At 46.6% G+C, this 18,619-nt stretch overlaps 1 long non-coding RNA gene across 1 annotated transcript; it reads left to right on the forward strand.

Moving 5' to 3' along the window:
* Positions 1 to 258: 258 nt before the first annotated feature.
* On the forward strand, positions 259 to 16,362 carry LOC128626670 (uncharacterized). Its single transcript, XR_008390701.1, has 4 exons — positions 259 to 343; positions 570 to 624; positions 13,065 to 13,265; positions 15,971 to 16,362. It is a non-coding gene; the product is annotated as an uncharacterized LOC128626670 (long non-coding RNA).
* Positions 16,363 to 18,619: the final 2,257 nt, after the last annotated feature.

Consider the following 18,619-nt stretch of genomic DNA (forward strand, 5'->3'; position numbering starts at 1 on the left):
GGGCCTCTGCGAGGGTGAAGAGAAGGAACTGGACTCCAAGCCACGCCCCCTTCTTCAAATAGCCAGCACAGTGCACGCTCCCCCCATCCCATCAGCACCAATGGTCCAGCTGCGCGGGGGGGTTGGCGAGGGCGGGGTGGGGAGCGGAGCGAGGTCATTGGCTGTCTTGGAGGGATCCTTGTTGGGCCGCAGTAACCCATTGGTTAGTATCCAGGTTCGCTGGACTGGAAGCGACTGAAACCCCCCTTCCGCCCCCGCCGCGCCACTCCGGTTGTTCATCTCTCTCGTTGGCCCCTCGGGGGCGGCAGACCTGGCTAAACTGGAGGGCTCTGGTCATCATTAGGTAACCTGTCTTACCCCTCAGTGTCAGTCCAGGATTGGCAAGGCGCTGGGGGCCTGCTCAGGGGTCTCCAGAGCTTCTGCAGGAGCCACGGTGGTGTGTTGTGGCAGGCTGTGAGGAAGGGGTGGCTGGAGCCAAGCCAGGGAGCTGTGGCTGGGGTTGGGTCTGGTTAAGGCAGTGTTTTGAGTGGACCCCCGCAGACCACTGCTCTGCTTTCCTTTTCCCTCAGCCCAAAACCGGACCAGGACCCCTGGGTCAGGCACGGAGACATGCTAACTGCAAAGGTAGGAGGGCAGGAAAGGAGAGGACCCTGGCTCTGTGCACTCAAGATCGCACACATGTGGCATGGGTTCCTAGGTGCCTGCATGTGTTTATGCGCACTTGTGTGTTCCTCTGCATAGATATATATGCACTCACAGATTGTGTGTGGGTGTGTACTTGCACACAAGCATACACTTAATTTAGGTGTGGACACTAAGTGATTATACCAAAGCATGCATAGACATACACATCAGCTCAAATATTGGCATGTGCACTCACATATCCACAGATGCACAACAGACAGGCCCCAAAACATGCACATGTACACACTGCCCAGAGTCGTGTGTCTCGACCTCCAGGCCCTCATTCTTTCCTCCTTGCACTTAAGTCTCTCTGTGTCTTTCCTTCCTGTTAGGAAGGAAAACGCAGGGCAAAGCAACATTGTGCTGTGTGGGTCTTTCATGCAAAACACTTTTATAGAGACAAATAACAGCAGAGGGAGAAACAAATTAAGAGGTGTAATAGGCAAGAGGGAAAATATCTGCTTTCAGCTGCAATTTAAAATGAAATGCAGCGTTGACAAGACAGAAAATACTGCAGGGAGGACTTTCCTGACAGAAGAATCGGCCCAGGCGGCTCTCACCTCGTAAATCTTGCTTCTTCTCTGAGGTCCGCTACCCATGGGCTTTTGGGATTCAGATATATACCTCTGGCCAGGCCACTGACAGCAGACCGTCCCCTGATATTTAAATACCCTTGACATATAAATCTCTTTCAGTTGAAAATGAAAAGCTAGTCTGGGTAACAGGTGCAAATAATTTGGCCATTGGGTTGAATAACCCCTCCCAACCCCAGAAGTTCTAATTCAGATGTTTCAGTCTCTGATGAGTTTGATTGGCAGGAGCCAGTTTCCTGGACACATCAGAGACAAGGATGTGATCTACTTGGATACGGGAGCCCAGACACCTGGCCTGGCCTCTCCTGATCCCCACTGCCTAAGCAGCTTCTCACTGAATCTGACCTTCGAAAGTGGCAGGCCTGTGTCTGGAGCACCAGGCAGGAACCCAGCATTCTCTGGAGGCACCTCACATTGCTCCAAATAGAAAGAGTCGGGGAGTCACTGTTCAGTCCCTCGAGAAGGTAGGACCCAGGAGGAAGGGAGGAAGGCAAGGTTGAGCCTCGGAAGAACTTGTCTGTTTGAACTGGATGCTCACAGTGCTGGTGACACCTGGACCAGTCAGTGGTATGCTGGTGACCAGGATAAAAGCAGGGCAGCAGCAAGACTAATATGCCTTCCACAGACTCAGGCTACAAAAACCAGAGCCCAGAGGACACAACTCCATTTCCAGCCAATATCATCGGGTACTTAACCCTGAGTTGGTGGTACCCAAGCTTTACAAGCTCCCCAGCAAGCTCACTGCAACTCTGGAGGTGCCCGTCCCACTCCCGCACTCCTGGACCCCACAGACCACTCAGCTCTTTTCTCACTGGATTTCTATCATCAACGTGTGTCCCACAGCAGACACCGAGTACTTCATGGCAGGGACCATGGCTCATTCTCCTCTTCTTTAAAGAAGAGGAAACTAAAACACAAAGATGTTAAGGAACTACCCTAGCTCTTAACTACAGTGCCTTGCATGTGGGCACAATATTTGGTGAGTCATGAATGAATGAATGGATGCCCATTGCACAAGTGAGGAAACTGAGGCTCAGGAAGGGTAATAATAGTGAACTGACATTTTCTGTGTATCAAGCATATCACTTCATTTATTTTTCAGGACAATCTTATGAGGTAGGTACTATTAATAACTTCATTTTACAGATAAGAATACTAAGGCTCAGAGAGATTAAGAGTCAGTTAACAAGTACCTTTCTCAGTTTAATTCAGAAACTAAAAAGGGATTGGGCACAGAAATGAAAGCTATTTTAAACATTGATTTATTCTGTCAACAAACATTTATGGACATTAGATGCTAAGTATCACACTAGTCTCAGGAGGACACAATGATGAGCAAGGCATGGTCCCTGTCATTGTTGATTCATTCATTTATTTAGTAAAGAACTCTTTATTGAACACCTATTATGTGCCATTTACAGAGGGGCTGGCATAATAGCCCTAAATAAGGCAGACAGACATGAAGCCTGTGTTCAGGGAATTGCTTGTCTAAAAGGCAACAGGGACCGATTCAGCCCATCAGGAAGGAAATCCCAGGCACTGGGCCCTAGCCTAAGTCCTCCACTCGCATCCCATCTGACCCTCACAATGGTCCTCTCCGAAGTAGGCCTTGAGATCCCAATGTAACAGACGGAGGAACTGAGCTTCCTGAGCATGACATGACCTGTTGAAGGACACACAGGGAATAACTTATAAATATGAGAGAAAACCAGATTCATCTAACCCCAGAATCTACGCCTTTTCTGTTAATAATATTAATAATAACTAAGGTTAGTGGGAGACTCACTATGTGTGAAGTCCTTATAAAAGCATGGTATAGAATATTATTTATCTGATCCTTACAACCACCCCATGAGGCAGGTACTATTATTGCTGACATTTTAAAGAAGAGGAAACTAAAACACAAAGATGTTAAGGAACTTGCCTGATGTCACGTAGAGGAGAAGTGGCAGAGGGGGGATTATGAACCCAGTTGGTCATTCTCCAGAGCCCCTTCTGTCTTTCTGAGTCTATTGCTCTGCATCTTTTAACACCATGAGAGCAGGTGCTGCAGAAGGTCAAGGCAGGGAAAGAGCACATTCGCCTCAGGCAAAATCACCACAGGCTTGTTGGACTGTATGAGCTCATTCAGTCATTCAACAAGTATGTATAAAGCTATGTTCCAGGCAACACACTAGACTTTAAGGAGACAATGGTGAGCAAAAATAGACACTTGATTTCCATTGCAAAGCTTTAAGTTTCACGGGGAAGAGGAGTTAAAACAAATAAGCAACCTCCAAATAAATTTGCAAGCTGAGAAAAGAGAAAGAAATGCTGCTATAATAACACGTAACATCAGATCTGGACCCAGACTTGGACTGGGTGAGAAGTGGTCAGAGAGGACTCCCCTAAGGATGAGTGGAGTTACCTGAGTTAAGAGAGATAGAACACTGAGGTTGAGGGGAGCTCATACGCAAAGGTCCTAGGGTGGGGGGTAGGGAAGGACCATGGTGCTTTCGAGAACAGACAAGCCAGAACATCTGCAGTAGAGAGAATGACAGGAAAGAGGAAATGTCACTGAATGATTTAGGGCAGGAGTAGGAATGTGTGTGTAGGGGTCGGTGGGTGGATGGATTCATATTAACACTTTAAAAAGGCTACTCTGGCTACAGTGTGAAACAAAAGAGAAGTCAGAAGTGAATGGGTACCTTCCAGAGGCTGTTGCAAGTATGTGGTATCTTGGACTGGAGAAGTGAAGGTGGACAGATCACAGAATTTGAATCATATTTAGAATCCAAAATTGATAGGACGTGGTGATGACTTAAAAATTGGATGTTGTTAGAGGGAGACATCTGCAATGACTCCCTGGTCTCTAACTTGCCTGGGGGCAGTGGCATTTGTTGGAAATGGAGCAGTGAACTCTGTGGGCTTCCTGTCTGCCTGAGGAGGTGCTGGCCAGTTGGTATGGAATCTGAATCTTAAATGGTCATTAGTCCCATTTAGAATAGAAGACTAGAAATGAAGCCAAGTGAGCCAAGAGATAATTATCAGGCAGCTTCCTTAATGGCCTCCAGATAAATTCAACCCACGGCAGGAGAGATGCTGATGAACGGGGGCCTGCCAGGTGAGAGCTCGCCAGGTCAGTCCCCAGATAAAAGGCCCTGCGGCAGTCCTAGGCTCATTCCGGCAGGCTGCAGTCAATACCTCTCTGTACAGCTGGACCGATATCAGGATTACAGAGCCCAGAGCACCTGCCCTCAGACTCTTAAAAGATCATAAAAGTTTCCTTTCAATTCTCCCCTGAGTCCTCAGCCTTGCATCAGAGGTGGCCCAGTCAGCCAGGAACAAGAATTCTCAACCAGCAGCAACTTTGCTCCCAGGGAACATTTGGCAATGTCTGGAGATAATTTTGCTCGTCACAGCTGGGGACAAGTGCTGCTGCCATCTAGTAGATAGTGGTCAAAATGCCATTAAACATCTCATGGTGCACACAACAGCCCGCCCCCATAACACAAAGAACTGCCCAGTCCCGAATGTCAGCGGTGCGGAGGATGCGCAACCCCAGCGGGAAGCCAAGGGCTTCGAAGTCACAGAGGCCAGAGTTTGCATCCTGGCTTTGCCACAAGTTGGCTGTTGATCTTGGGCAACTTGTCTGAACTCTCGGAGCCTCGATTTCTTCATCTGCCAAATGGGATCAATAGTCACACACTCATAAAGATAACATAAGGATTAAATTATGCTGAAGAAAGGAAAGTAGAGTCATTAGAACAAGGGCCCTCGGCTCAGAGTACCAGTTTGGAGTCTTGACTGACTGTCCTACCATCAGTGAGGCCTTGGGCAAGTCGCTCACCTCTTGAAGCTCCAGTTTCCTCATCTGCAAAATGGGGATAATCACAGTGCCCACCACATAGGGTGTTATGGGACTAAAGGTAAATGTCTTAGCACAGAGTCTGGTACGTAGTGAGCAGTGGAAAAAATTGCTACCCATATTATCAAAGACAAAAAGAATCAGTGCTGCCTCATTTCCTCCTAGGGAGCAACCCAAACTGAAACTTTGTAGCTCAGTTTCCAGGGAAGCTCCAATTTCAGATACTCTCTCCATGGTCCCTGTGAGTACTTGCATTAGTCAGGTTGTACCAGGGGTGCCCAACCTTTTGGCGTCTCTCGGCCACGCTGGAAAGAGTTGCCTTGAGCCACACACTAAATACACAGACACTAACAAAACAGATGAGCCAAAAAAAAAGGTCTTAAGTAAATTTATCATTTTGTGTTGAGCCGCATTCGTAGCCGTCATGGGCGAGAGCGACCTGTGGGTGGCAGATTGGACATAGTTTACACACTGATTTCCATCTCAGAAGACATGGTCCCTGTCTCAACAACAATAATAATAGTGCTGTTTATGAAGTCAGGCTCGGGTAAGCCCCCCCTCTCCAAGAGTATCTAGATCATCCAGCTCAGTGGTCCTCAGTCTTTTTGGCACAGGGACAGACAGGTTTCCTGAAAGATGATTTCTCCATGGACTGGGGGTGGGGGTAGGGAGGGGAGTGGGGGAGGGGGAGGGCATGGGGGAGGGGGGAGGGCAGCAGGAGGCAGAGCTCAGCCCATAAGCTTTGTTTGTACCCACTGCTCACCTCCTGCTATGTGCCCTGTTCCTAACTGGCCACAAACCATTAGGGTCCATGGCCCTGGGGTTGGGGACCCCTGATCCAGCTGAATGGGAGAATGTTGCAGATGTGGAATCTCAGGATCAAAGTATACAAATCAGTAACTTGCAGTAGAGGTGCCACTGAATCTCAGCACCTGAAAATCCCAGCCGAGGCCGCTTCTACAAGCATGCTAAGGTAAGGGGTCAAGGTTCTTCTCACTCCCGCAGTCCTGGGTTACAGGTACCTAGCTGATGTGAGAATTGAATGAAATAAACCATGTTAATGTTCTAGCAGAGTGCCTGGCATATAGCAGGAACTAAATGTTAGTTATTATTATTTATGGTGCTGGTACTTTTTAAAGGGCATGTAGAATAAATATGTTTGAATCTCATAAAAGCACATTTCCAAAATCTCACATCAATCCTCCCTCAAGCAAGAAATAAAATTGTATCCAAAATGTAACCCTGACAAAATTTAGCCATCTTGTTCTACTTGCTAATATCAAGGAGTTTTTGGTGGTTTGGGTGTTTGTTTTTTAATGTCTATGGATGATTGAGGCTCCAGCTTCTCTATGTGGGGTCTCAGAGTCTCTGCCCCTCTGGGATTAGGATGGTGAGAGGGACCCGAGGCATCAGCTAGGTGTTGTTGGGTGAAGACCACATGGACCAAACGATCATGGGAAATTCCCTCCAACCTTATTTATTATGCCATTCAAGTGTTTTCTAGAAACAGATTGATAAGCCAGAGGGACAAAAGAGCATTGTGGCCAAAGCCTTGACTCTCATAGACCTGCATGTGAATCCAGCTCCTGCCTCTTGGTGGCTATGTAACCCTAGGCAAGCCCTCGCATCTGCTTGAGCCTCTGTTTCCTTGGCTATAAAAAAAAAAGCAATAATAATAGCATTAAACTCAGTATTTGTCAGATGCTAGTAATATTAAAAGAAGCAAAAAAACAGCAAATTGAAGATTCAAAGTTGACAATGAAAGAGAAGAAACATTGGGGTTTGAGGAGGGAGGTCCCCCGGTTATCCTACTTGTCCCAAGTCCCAGCTCTCCATGTGATTGGGTGGCCTGGGTACTTCACTGATCTGTTGGAGCCAGTTTCTCCATCCATAAAGGGGGCCCCTAACACCCTACATGAGGTAACCAGCGAGCGGGCACTTGGTTAATGTTAAAGCAAAAAAGACGTGTTCGTTGTGGCTGTGACCCCTGCAGAAAAATAATTTTCATCATTTCACAAGTATTTATTGAGCCTCAATCATAATTTAAAATAATTTCATGATGCCTCGGATACATACTATTTGATTCCATTCTATTTTTTTCTAATATCCTATGTGTTTTTCAAATGCAAAAAAAAAAGCTGATAGACACTGAGCTAGTCGTTTGCACTGTTTGGCAAATATGTCTGCCTCTGGGGCACATGGCAGGGTGTCTCCACCTCCTCGTGGTCAGTAGAGCCACGTGCTAATTCTGGCCAATGAGCTGCTCGCAGAAATGACAGATGTCATTTCTAGTCCGGAGCATTTAGTTGCCAGTGCCATATCCTCCAGAGTGCTGGCTTCCTTTCTAGCAAGGTAGCTGACAGGGACTGAGGTGGCAGCTGCCACATCAGCCAGGGTCCCTGTGCAACTGTGCAGGGAAGAACCTTGGAGCTTAAATGAGAAATTAATGTGTTGTGTCAAGCCACTCAAACCACGAGGCTTTCAAAAAGTTTTTAACTTAGAAGTTTTTTTAAGGTGAAGTAAACTTGAATAGTATATTTTATTTAATCCAATAATTATCATTTTAATTATTATTTTAAAAGCCAGTGATGAGATAGGTTACATTTTTTTTAACACATTAACTCTTCATGATCTAGTGCAGCCATCCCCAATGTTTTCTGCACCAGGGACTGGTTTTGTGGAAGACAATTTTTTCCATGGACCGGGGTGGGGAGCATGGTTTTGGGATGATTCAAGTGCATGCCATTCAAGCTCACCTCCTACTATGTGGCCCGGTTCCTAACAGGTTGGGTACTCCCGATCTAGTGTGTATTTTACCTTTACAAGACATCTTAATTCAGACGAGCCACACTTCATTGTGCCAGCAGCCCCGGGTGGCTAGTGGCACCTGGGCTGGACAGTGCAGCCGTAATAGCGAGTGACCCGCATTTTGAAACACGCTGTTCTAAGGCCTCCTGAATAAATCAATCTTTATCTTTGTGCGAAGGATCTTTGGAAAAAGAAATCCCATGTTTCATAAAACAGGCAGTGGCTAGACTTCAGATCCGTTTCTCCTCATTTAGTCCGCAGTGGGGGGTGGGAGCCGTTCCTTCCTGCATTAAAACTGGCTGTCATTTCCCTCCCTTTAGCTAATTCACTCACCTCCACTTTCTCAAAAAAGTGGGGAGCCTTTCAAGAGGCCCAGGTTGAAAGTAAAGAGGAAAGTAGGACTATTTAAAGTCTTCTTAATACCCACAGTATTCCAGCAGACTGAGGACTTAGGTTTGGGGCAGATCCCAATAATGAGTCTCACCCAGCCCCCGCTCACTCGGAGGGTGAATGTAATATTTACTTCAGGCTCCGTATAGTCAGTTATCTCACTTAGTTCCCACGCCATCTTTATGAGGAGTGTATTACAATTGATCCCATTCAACAGATGAAGAAATCAAGTTGACCTTTGGGGTGGACAATTCTTTGTTGTGTTTGTGTGTGTGGGGTGAGGGTGGGGGGCTGTTCTGTGCATTGTAAGATGTTTAGTAGCATCCTTGACTACTATCCACTAGATGTCAGCAGCAAGTTGGGGTGGGGGCAGGGCAGTGGGGAGCAGCACTTTCTTCTCCACAGGACATGTCCTGTGGGCTTCAAGATCCTGAGGGGTGGGGGGTAGGGGTGGGGGTGGGGGGACTAAGGCATTAGAACTTGATCTCATACCCTGGGGAAAACAGAATTCCTTTTGACTTGGGATGTTGACTTGGGACCTACACAAATAGTAATCATTTTCTTATTAATTTGTGATTAATTTGTTGTTGTTAAAATGGGATTATTCCACACCTACCACGTAGGCAATGCGTTTCTTTAATTTGCCAGTACGTCAGGAGCATTTCCCCACAACACTAAATATTCTTCTCTTCCATCATTCTGACAGCCAAATGCATTTTTAAAATGGAGGTACCAAACTTCATTTACCCAATCCACTATTGTTGGGCATGAAGGTCACTTCTGATTGTCATTGCTTATGACAATAGTTTATCACTCTCGTAATTCCTTGGGTTCTCCAGAAAGCATGGTCAGAGGACATAGTCAGTTAGAGAAAGACACGACCACCCCCAAGGTGTCCTTCTGGCCCTGTGGGGTTTTGTCACATAAGACACCAACCTCTGTGGAGGGGAGGGGGGCACGGCTTACTCTGAGCGTTGCCAGGAGAGCTGCGTAAGGCGGGAAGTGCTGAAGACACAGGGCCACGGTGGTTCCAGGCTCTGCCGACCACCCCTTAGCTCTGCAGACATCCCCTCTAAGCTCAGTTTGCTCACTTGGGAAATGAGGATGATAATGCTTCCCCCTTGGTATTGCTCTGAAGATTAAATTAGACTGGCAATGAATTCTGGCTAAAAAAGACAGAGTGAGCACACACACAAAGCTCCGCTCTCTCTTGATGCTCCACTAACAGGAAGGCAAAAGTAATTTTTCTAAAGACATAAAATTACCAGGACAATTAGCACAGTTGAGGAAATAGCGTTATTAAAATCTGAAAGGCAGAAAAGCAAGTCAATGGGTTGTAACTTAGGGGAACCAAGAATCTTGAACCCTAAACTGCCAATGGGGAAAGCCAGGAGTATCCAGATTTATACTTTATTTTTTTGAGATTTTTAAAATTTATTTTTAGAGAGAGAGGAAGGGAGGGAGAAGAGAGGGAGAGAAACATCAATGTTTGAGAGAATAGTGATCTGTTGCCTCTCTCATGCCCTCAAGCAGGGACTGGCCCACAACCCAGGCACGAATCCCAACCAGGAATCTAGCTGGCAACATTTCACTTTGCAGGATGATATGCAACCAACTGAGCCACACCATTCAGGGCCAGATTTATACTTTGGAACCCCCCAAAGGCTCTGAGATTATCTACAAAGATCAAGGTGAGGGGAAACTAAGAACGGGAGTGTGGGTCCCTGCTCTTCCCTGCCTTCCCCTGTATCCTGGTCTTCCGGGCAAAAACCCGGTCAGGCCTGAGGACAGGCGTGAGACAGGCAATCCAGCCCACTCCATGCCAGGCGCTGGGTGTCCTTGGTGGGGGAGGGTGGCAGACACAGAAGCACAGCAGAAGCTGTAGGAGAGAGACCCTGCAGGACCCAGCGGAAAGGCCAGTCTGCCAGGGTGAGTTACAGGGGACTGAGACAGGGAGGTCTGGCGGGCTGCCTCACACAGACCCTCTGCTCCAATGGCCCAAGTTACAGCAGGGCACTGTGGTCAGAGAGGACAAGGGCCTTGCCCCAAATCCACACTCATTAGCTCCTTCCGCCCCTGTTCTCACTGTGCCCCCCATTCTCCACCAGGTACACAATGGCATCTTCCAGGATCTTCTCTGGGTGCTTTCTCTCCAGCTCTTGCTCTGAGGAGTGTAGGGAACAACCTGCTCAGCCTGTAGCCGGGCCCAGGGTCCTCAGTTTGAGGCCTCGCACTCCTCAGTGAGGCTGCACCCCCTTCCGGGAAATCACCACTGACTCCTGTTCTCAGAAGCTCCTGCGCCCAATCAGCTGTCACATAAGGTGCCAGGTGACGTGCCTTCAGCCCTCTCACAGGCAAACGAGCGTTCCTGACCATTTGAAAAGGAGCACGCTTCCAGAGGTCAAAGGTGGAAAACGAGGCCCTCGGGGCCAAACGTTGCTCAAATCTCACCTGTGGATGGATGGTCAACATTATAGATAATGTCCTCTGTGCTAAAGGGAAAATAGGGGGAAAGGTATTCCTGGACTGGTCTGCTCACCTAGCGTCAAATGCCTTTGGCAGAGGTAGAGAATGCTTATATCCCCACAGGACAAGGGGCCCACGTGTTTCAGTACTGTGGTTTAGAAAATAAAAATATAGGAAGTCCAGGCACGTTTGCATTTCAGATAAGCAACTAATAATTTTTACACTTGAGTATGCTCCCTGCAACATTAGGGACACACATATAGTAACAGGTTACTCATTATTCCTCTGGAATTCCAGTTTAATGGGGCTTTCTGTATTTTATCTGGCAACTCCACTGTCCCACACAGGGGCGGGCACATAGCAGGTACCCATGGAAGGAGGGATTTGTTTTTGCTTTGAACTGGATGTGAAACCAAAATTTAGATTTCACTGGGTAGGAGTGGACTTCCTAGTTACTGAAAATGAGTTTTAATTATCAAAATGAAACTGTTATTTTTGACTGAAAGGAACCAGAAAGCCATGGATCTGCTTGAATTATCATTAGGAGTCAAGGACTGAGCCAGGGAAATTTTTCCCTTACCTCATTAGTTCTTCTGACTGGTTAAATAATTCATACAACATACAGCAGATTAACAGGAGAAAATCAAATTTTAGTATTCACATGGGAAATTCACATACGTGTGAAAATTCCAAAGACAGTGAGGCAAAATGAGGTATATGTGTCATTTTGGACAGGAGGGGGAAGTAGGCAATTCATAGGTAATGAGAAAGAGGAAACATTTGGTAAACAAATTCTTGCAGGACCGTTCAGAGACAATGGGACAATGGGGAATCTAGTGAACGGATCTTTGCTCAGATCCTCCCTGTCTGCCGCACTCAATTCACATATCCTAAGGTGGTCACGATTCCCTTCCCGGAGCAGGTTTTTCTATCTGAATCTTGTTAGACAGGAACAAGGCTGGTAAAAAATAAATAATTAAAAGCTCTTCCTGAGTATATTGGGCTTTACTTGTTTTCAGCTCAAAAATAATCTGCATACCTGGGTGTCACATTTGGGGAGACTCACTCCTGCTCCCAGCCCCATACAAGGAGCATAACCTGCCCTTGACAGACTACACTTGCTGGCAGATAAGAGAAATAAGGTAGCTTCTTCCTTGTACCCCATCAGTTCCAGCCTCTTGAATTCATTCATTCAACAAATACTTATTGAGTGCCTATTATGTGCCAAGCACTGTTCAGTAAACCAGTGGAATTGCTATGATCATCCTTCTTATTGCCCCCACTTGATTAAAGAGGAAACCGGAAGTCCAGAGGAATTCAGTAACTTGCCCAAGGTAACATAACAGGTAGGGGGTGGATCTGGAGTTAACGCCCAATGTATATGATACCTTAGCCCTCACCCCTTCCACTGTGTGACTCTGTAGAGCTACCAGGCCCACTGAGTAATGGGGGCACAGAGAGTAGAAGGAAACAGCCACATAGTGCTCACACAGATTACCAGCAGTGCGCCCCGCCCTCACCCAGTCTTATGATTTGATCTCCTAAACATCTCTGACCCATCCACTTTGCTCCCTTTCAATCATTACGCACCCCACCCCCAAATACACACACATCCCAAACTACCTTCAGCTCTTGCCTCAACCACAGCTTCATATTCCAGAAACCACTCCAGTTCTTTTAAACAGGAAGGAATTTAATATAGAGAAATAGCCCTTACTACACTGTTGGGAGGTCAGGAGAGGCTAGCTCTAGGCTGAGGTTCTAGAAACGGCCCCCCAGGGTAACCCTGCAGGTCACGATCGAGAAGCTGAGAAATCCAGACACTGCCACCACCAGGACTATACTCAGCCCTGATCCCTGCCAGCAGAACGGGTGCCCAAAGTGCTTCCACAGTCACAAAACAAGGGTCTACCAGGGGTGTCCAACCTGCGCCCCGTGGGCTGCGTGCAGCCCAAGATAGCTGTGAATGCAACCCAACCCAAAATCATAAATTTACTTAAAACATTAATAAGATTGTTTTGTGATTAGATGTCACAATGCACTTAATGTGGCCCAAGGCAACTCTTCTTCTTCCAGTGTGGCCCAGAGATGCCAAAAGGATGGACACCCCTGGCTAGACACTGAACATGCTGCTACCGCTGCTGAAAAAAAAATCCCTGTGACTGAAAAATCTGAGAAGCATGACCTCTGCCTTACAGTGTTAATGTCTGTGCTGCTTCTGATTAGTAGGATTGAAGTCACTTGGTTTTAGAAATCTGGCGTCTGTGTGTCTCCAGTACAGGAAAGCACACTACGAAAGATGCTGAGTGGAACTTCTGGTCAAGATGGCGGCGCAGACAGACATGGCTCACCTCTTCGCACAACCACAGCAAACTTACAACTAAAATACAGAGCAACCATCACTCAGAACCACCAGAAATTGAGTTGATGAAAGTCTGGCAACTACAGAATTAAAGAAACCACATCCATCCAGACTGGTAAGAGGGGCACAGTTGTGGAATGGGCTGGTCCCTCACCCACATGGATAAAAATTTGGGAGGGATATTTTGGGAGCATGGAGTCTCAGCCCCATATCAGGACTCCCAGCCCAGGGTTCCTGCACCTGAAAGATAAGTCCCCGTAACTTCTGGCTACAAAAAACATTGGGTATTGAGTCGGTGGAGGAAACTGCTAGAGCCCCAAGCAGTTCCTCTTAAAGAACCCACACACAGACTCACCTACTCAGACTCACTCCCTCTGAGCTCCAGCACCAGAGCAGCAGCTTGAAAGGCATCACTGGTGTACAGGGAGGAACTGAAGTGTCTGGCACCAAGGTGAGCAGAGGCCATTGTCCCATTTCTAAACTCTCCACCCACAGAGCTGGTAAGCTGGTGCCATATCTGAGACTCCATCAACTTGGCTAACACTGTTTGACCTGCCTTGGAGATCCCCAGAGACTCCGCCCCACCCAACTTATGGGCCCAACCAAGCTGCTTTTCCATATGAATAGCTGGTCTTGGCTTATGATTCACAACTTCCTAAATCGTATCGAACAAGCAACAGCTGGTTTCAGTGAGTCCTAGGACTGGCACTAGCAGCAGCCAGCCTAGATTTACAGCTTGGCTTCACCTGGGAATCTGCAAGCCCAGCACATGTAGCAGCCTTCTCATATTGCTTTATAGCTCAGGCAGGATGGCCCCAGGCAAAACACAGGTGGGGGCTGACATTGGCATACACCAACTGGCAACCCCAGGGCCAGTGTACCCAGTGGACAGCTACAGACCGTATCAGAGCACCACCACCCTGCCCCTGCACAGCTGATCCTCCACAGAGGGCAGAAGTTTGTGGTCAGTGGTCATAGCCAATTCTTTCAGTGAACTGGCCTGCGTAAATCCCCACCATCGATATGCGAACAGCAACCAAGGCTCAACTACAGAAGAGGGTGTACTCAGCCCACATGAAGATCACACCTCTAGTACCCAGCTTGGGTGGCAGGGGACTCTGTTGCCACTGGACCCTACAGCGCACCTATTGCATTAGGTCACCCTACCAAGGCACGGAGTCAAAGCAGCTCTACCTAATACATAGAAACAAACACAGGGAGGCTGCCAAAACAAGGAGGCAAAGAAACATGGCCCAGATGAAAGAACAGATCAAAACTCCAGAAAAATAGCTAAACAAAATGGAGATAAGCAATCTACCAGATACAGAGTTCAAAACACTGATTATAAGGATGCTCAAGGAATTTAGTGAGGACCTCAACAGCATAAAAAAGATCCAGTCAGAAACAAAGAATGTATTAATTGAAATAAAGAACAGTTTATAGGGAAACAACAGTAGAGTGGATGAAGCTGAGAATCAAATCAATGATATGGAACATAAGGAAGCAAAGAACAACCAATCAGAATAACAGGAAGAAAAAAATCCAAAAAAAGGGAGGATAGTATAAGCAGCCTCTGGGACAACTTCAAGAGGTCCAACATTCACATCATAGCGGTACCAGAAGAAGAAGAGAAAGAGCGAGAAATTGGAAACCTATTTGAAAAAATAATGAAAGAAAACTTTCTTAATTTGATGAAGGAAATAGACATGCAAGTCCAGGAAGCACAGAGAGTCCCAAACAAGGTGGATGCGACTCCAAGACACATCATAATTAAAATGCCAAAGGTTAAATATAAAGAGAAAATCTTAAAAGCATCAGAGATAAGCAGACAATTACCTACAAAGGAGTTCCCATAAGACTCTCAGCTGATTTCTCAAAAGAAACTTTGCAGGCAAAAAGAGATTGGCAAGAATTATTCAAAGTCATGAAAAGCAGGGACCTATATCTAAGACTCCTCTATCCAGCAAGTTCTACCATTTAGAATCGGAGGGCAGATAAAGAGCTTCCCAAGAAAAAACTAGGCATTCATCATCACCAAACCATTATTATATGAAATGTTAAAGGGACTTATTTAAGAAAAAAGAAGATCAGCCCTGGCTAGTGTAGCTCAGTGGATTGAGCACAGGCCTGTGAAGCAAAGGGTCACTGTCAGGGCACATGCCTGGGTTGCAGGCCAGGTCCCCAGTAGGGGACACATGAGAGGCAATTACACACTGATGTTTCTCTACAACTCTTTCTCCTTCCCTTCCCCTCTTTCTAAAAATCAATAAATAAAATGTTTTTTAAAAAAGAAAAAGAAGATCAAAACTATGAATAATAAAATGGCAAAAAATTACAAATCTATCAACAACTGAATCTAAAAAACAAACTAAGCAAACAAGAACAGAGACAGAATCATGGGTGTGGAGAACATTTTGATGGTTGTCGGTTGGCGGGGGGGTAGGGGAATGGGTGAAGAGGTGAGGGGATTGAGAAGTATAAGTAGGTAGTTACAGAATAGCCATGAGGATGTCAAGTACAATACAGGAAATGGAATAGCCAAAGAGCTCGTACTAATGACCCATGGACTTAATGGTGGAGGGATCGCCTCAGTGAGTGGGGTATGCTGGGGGCAGGGAAGGGGGAAAAATCAGGATGACTGTAATAGCATAATCAATAAAATATAATTTTAAAAAAGATGCTGAGCAAGTCAAGCTGCCATATCCTGGGCCCTCTCTCATTCCCCAGTAGTTGTTCTGCTTCCTGTTGCTGCAGGGCCTTTGTGCACAGGGCTTCTACCCAGGATTCTCTTCCCTCTCTTCTTCTTCCCCTCTTTTCCAGATCCTGGCACAAGTGTCTTCTCTGATCTTCCTATTATTTTATATCTCCATTTTACAGATGAAGAAGCCGAGGCCTAGAAAGGTTAAGCAATTTGCTCAAGAGCACTCAGCCAGTAAGCAGGGAGCTGCAATTTGAACTCAGGCAGACCAACTCCAGAGCCTGCTCTTAAAACAGCTACATTGTGTTATGCAAAGATGAGTTCACCCAGGTTAAAAGGCCAGGGGCAGGGTATAAAGGTGCCCTGCAAATAAACAAGAATGAAGCTTCAGCAAATGTTGACCAGCCCGAAAACCTCTGGGAGTGGTGGGAGGTGCAGGTGGAAGGTCTCAGGACAAGGTTGGATGCAGTGCAGCTTGGCCCCAGCTCCCGGAGCACATCGGTACACAGAGCTCTGACACTGCCAGCCCCCACTAGGGGCCAGAGAGCAATTCGCACTGCGTCATGGGAGGGAAGCATCACCTGGCTCTCCCAAGAGGGGTTATCAATTTCAGTGGCAAAACCACAGTCACAGTGAACAAAGAGTGTTCAGTTCTCATAACATGAGCAGGCAGAATTTTTTAGGGCAAAGAGCTGGTAAGAAGAAGAAGCCCTCATAAAGGAAGGGCTTGGGGTCCAATTGGCGCCTGTGCTTGTCTCCATGGCAGCCAGGGCCCAGTGAAGAGAGCTAAGAAACCCAGAGGACAGTTGATTTTTTTTTAAGGTAGTATTTGCTCAGTCCACAAGCAGCAGATAGAATCATTTGCCCTCCCTAAGGTAGGTGTAGGACTTCCAGGGACATAGGAACAGTATTTCCTCTTCTCTGGCTGCCATGACTCAGGTCCCTCCAAAGCCAGTAAATGTTCAGCAAAGGGAAAAAACAAGACCAGGAAAGCTGGGTTAGTAAACCTGCTCCGCCACTTACAGGCTATGTGCCCTTGGGCCAAAACCTTTTCCTCTGAACCTGCTTCTTTGTTCCTGCAATGAGGGCATTGGATGAGAACAAAAGTTTTAAACCTTCCTCTTCAGCAGCAAAACCTTTGTTCAAAACGATCTTCCATGGACCTGTCCTCTAGTTGAAGGGGGATCTGAGGACTCAGAGACTAGATCACTCACAGCCCTGACCCCTGTGAGGCCGTCCTCTTGAGTGACCCACTCAAAGAGATGATGTCTAAGGATGCTTCGAGCCCTGCCACTTCAGAAATCCACCAGTAGTTTGTAGGGACTGGAGGATCTTAGCCTGTGAAAGAAACCATTCCTAATACTGTGACTGGCTCATCCCGCAACCTCGCCCATTCTGGACCTCAGCTTTCCCATCTAGAACCTGAAAGCTTTGGAGTTGGTGGTCTCCACAGTCCCTTTCAGCTTGGACAATCTAGGACTATGCCCTGGCAAGGTTATGGGAAAACGAGACCCATGGTGGGAGAAGCGTATGAGGGCGTGGGCCAGGGACAGCGAGAATAGAGTGATTTTTCAGAGATTTCCTTCCAGGACAACCCCAGAGGCAGCTCAGGGAGAACTGAAGCTTGTAGAGGGAATAAACCTCGAAATCAGAACTTAGAGGTCATAGCCGTGGTTCCTGTTTTAGAAAGAATAAGAAAGCTAAGAGTCAAGACACTAAATGTGGATTGTGGTGCGTGAGATGGATGGATGGGTAAAATGGATGGATAGGAGGTAGACAGGTAGACCAGGGAACAGACGGGAATGTGCAGGATAGTAGTGGGATGAAGGGAACGGGTGCACACAGGGTGGGCAAACGTAGGTTTACAGTTACTGGTACGTGAAACAGTTTATTGTTGTATTATTTGTTAACCATTGTATTATTTCCATACAAACAACTGTAACCTACTTTTGCCCACTCTGTATATATGGCAGGTGAGAAGATACTCAGTTAGATGGGCAAGAAGGTGAGGAAGTGGCTGAGTGATTGGATTTGTGGGAGTGCAGGCAGACAAGCCAGCGGGCGGGTGGTCACCTGGGCAGGCAGGCAGACGTGCAAGTGGCTGGATGGGTAGGCGGGCTTTACAATATAAGGGGAGAGAATGGATACCTTCTGATTGATTGGCTTGTTTGGTTTTCTTGGCCACCCACCCCATTTTCTCTTCTATACCCCACTCCCATTCAGTCAAACACCCCAAAGACCTGCAGTGAACTTCTAAACGTGTGGGAATTTTACCACTAGTCATGCATAAGATTATTCTGTGTAGTTACTGAAATAATCATAGAAGCAATCCAGACACGGCTTTAAGTAATGCTAAATCATATAACAAGAAAGATACTCCCTTTCGATCTTACAACCTTACGTCAAGGAGAAAGTCCCCTTTGGTGCTACCTGTCTTTAACACCTCGATGACACTCGTTAGTCTCCCTTTTGAAACAAGAGCATGTAGACTTTGGGATCGGAGCCCTAAGCAAGTGATGGAATGTGACATTATTTCATTGTCATTAGGTTTAGTTTTATATCGATTCGTGTTTAGGACACAAATTAGAATGGCATTACCAAGAGTGTCCCTTTTAAATGAATGTACTTAAGTAAAGCGAGTCAGTTACATGTGAAATATTAAGTGACTAATATCACTGGGACAAGAGATGAGCACGTGGCAAAATTCCTGAAGATTGTGAATGTTTATAGAGAAAAATAATCTGGTTACGTCACTTTCAGGCCTAATGTCT

The sequence above is a fragment of the Artibeus jamaicensis genome, unplaced genomic scaffold (genome assembly GCF_021234435.1).
Source record: "Artibeus jamaicensis isolate MK-2021 breed Jamaican fruit bat unplaced genomic scaffold, CSHL_Jam_final scaffold_847, whole genome shotgun sequence".
NCBI lineage: Eukaryota > Metazoa > Chordata > Mammalia > Chiroptera > Phyllostomidae > Artibeus > Artibeus jamaicensis.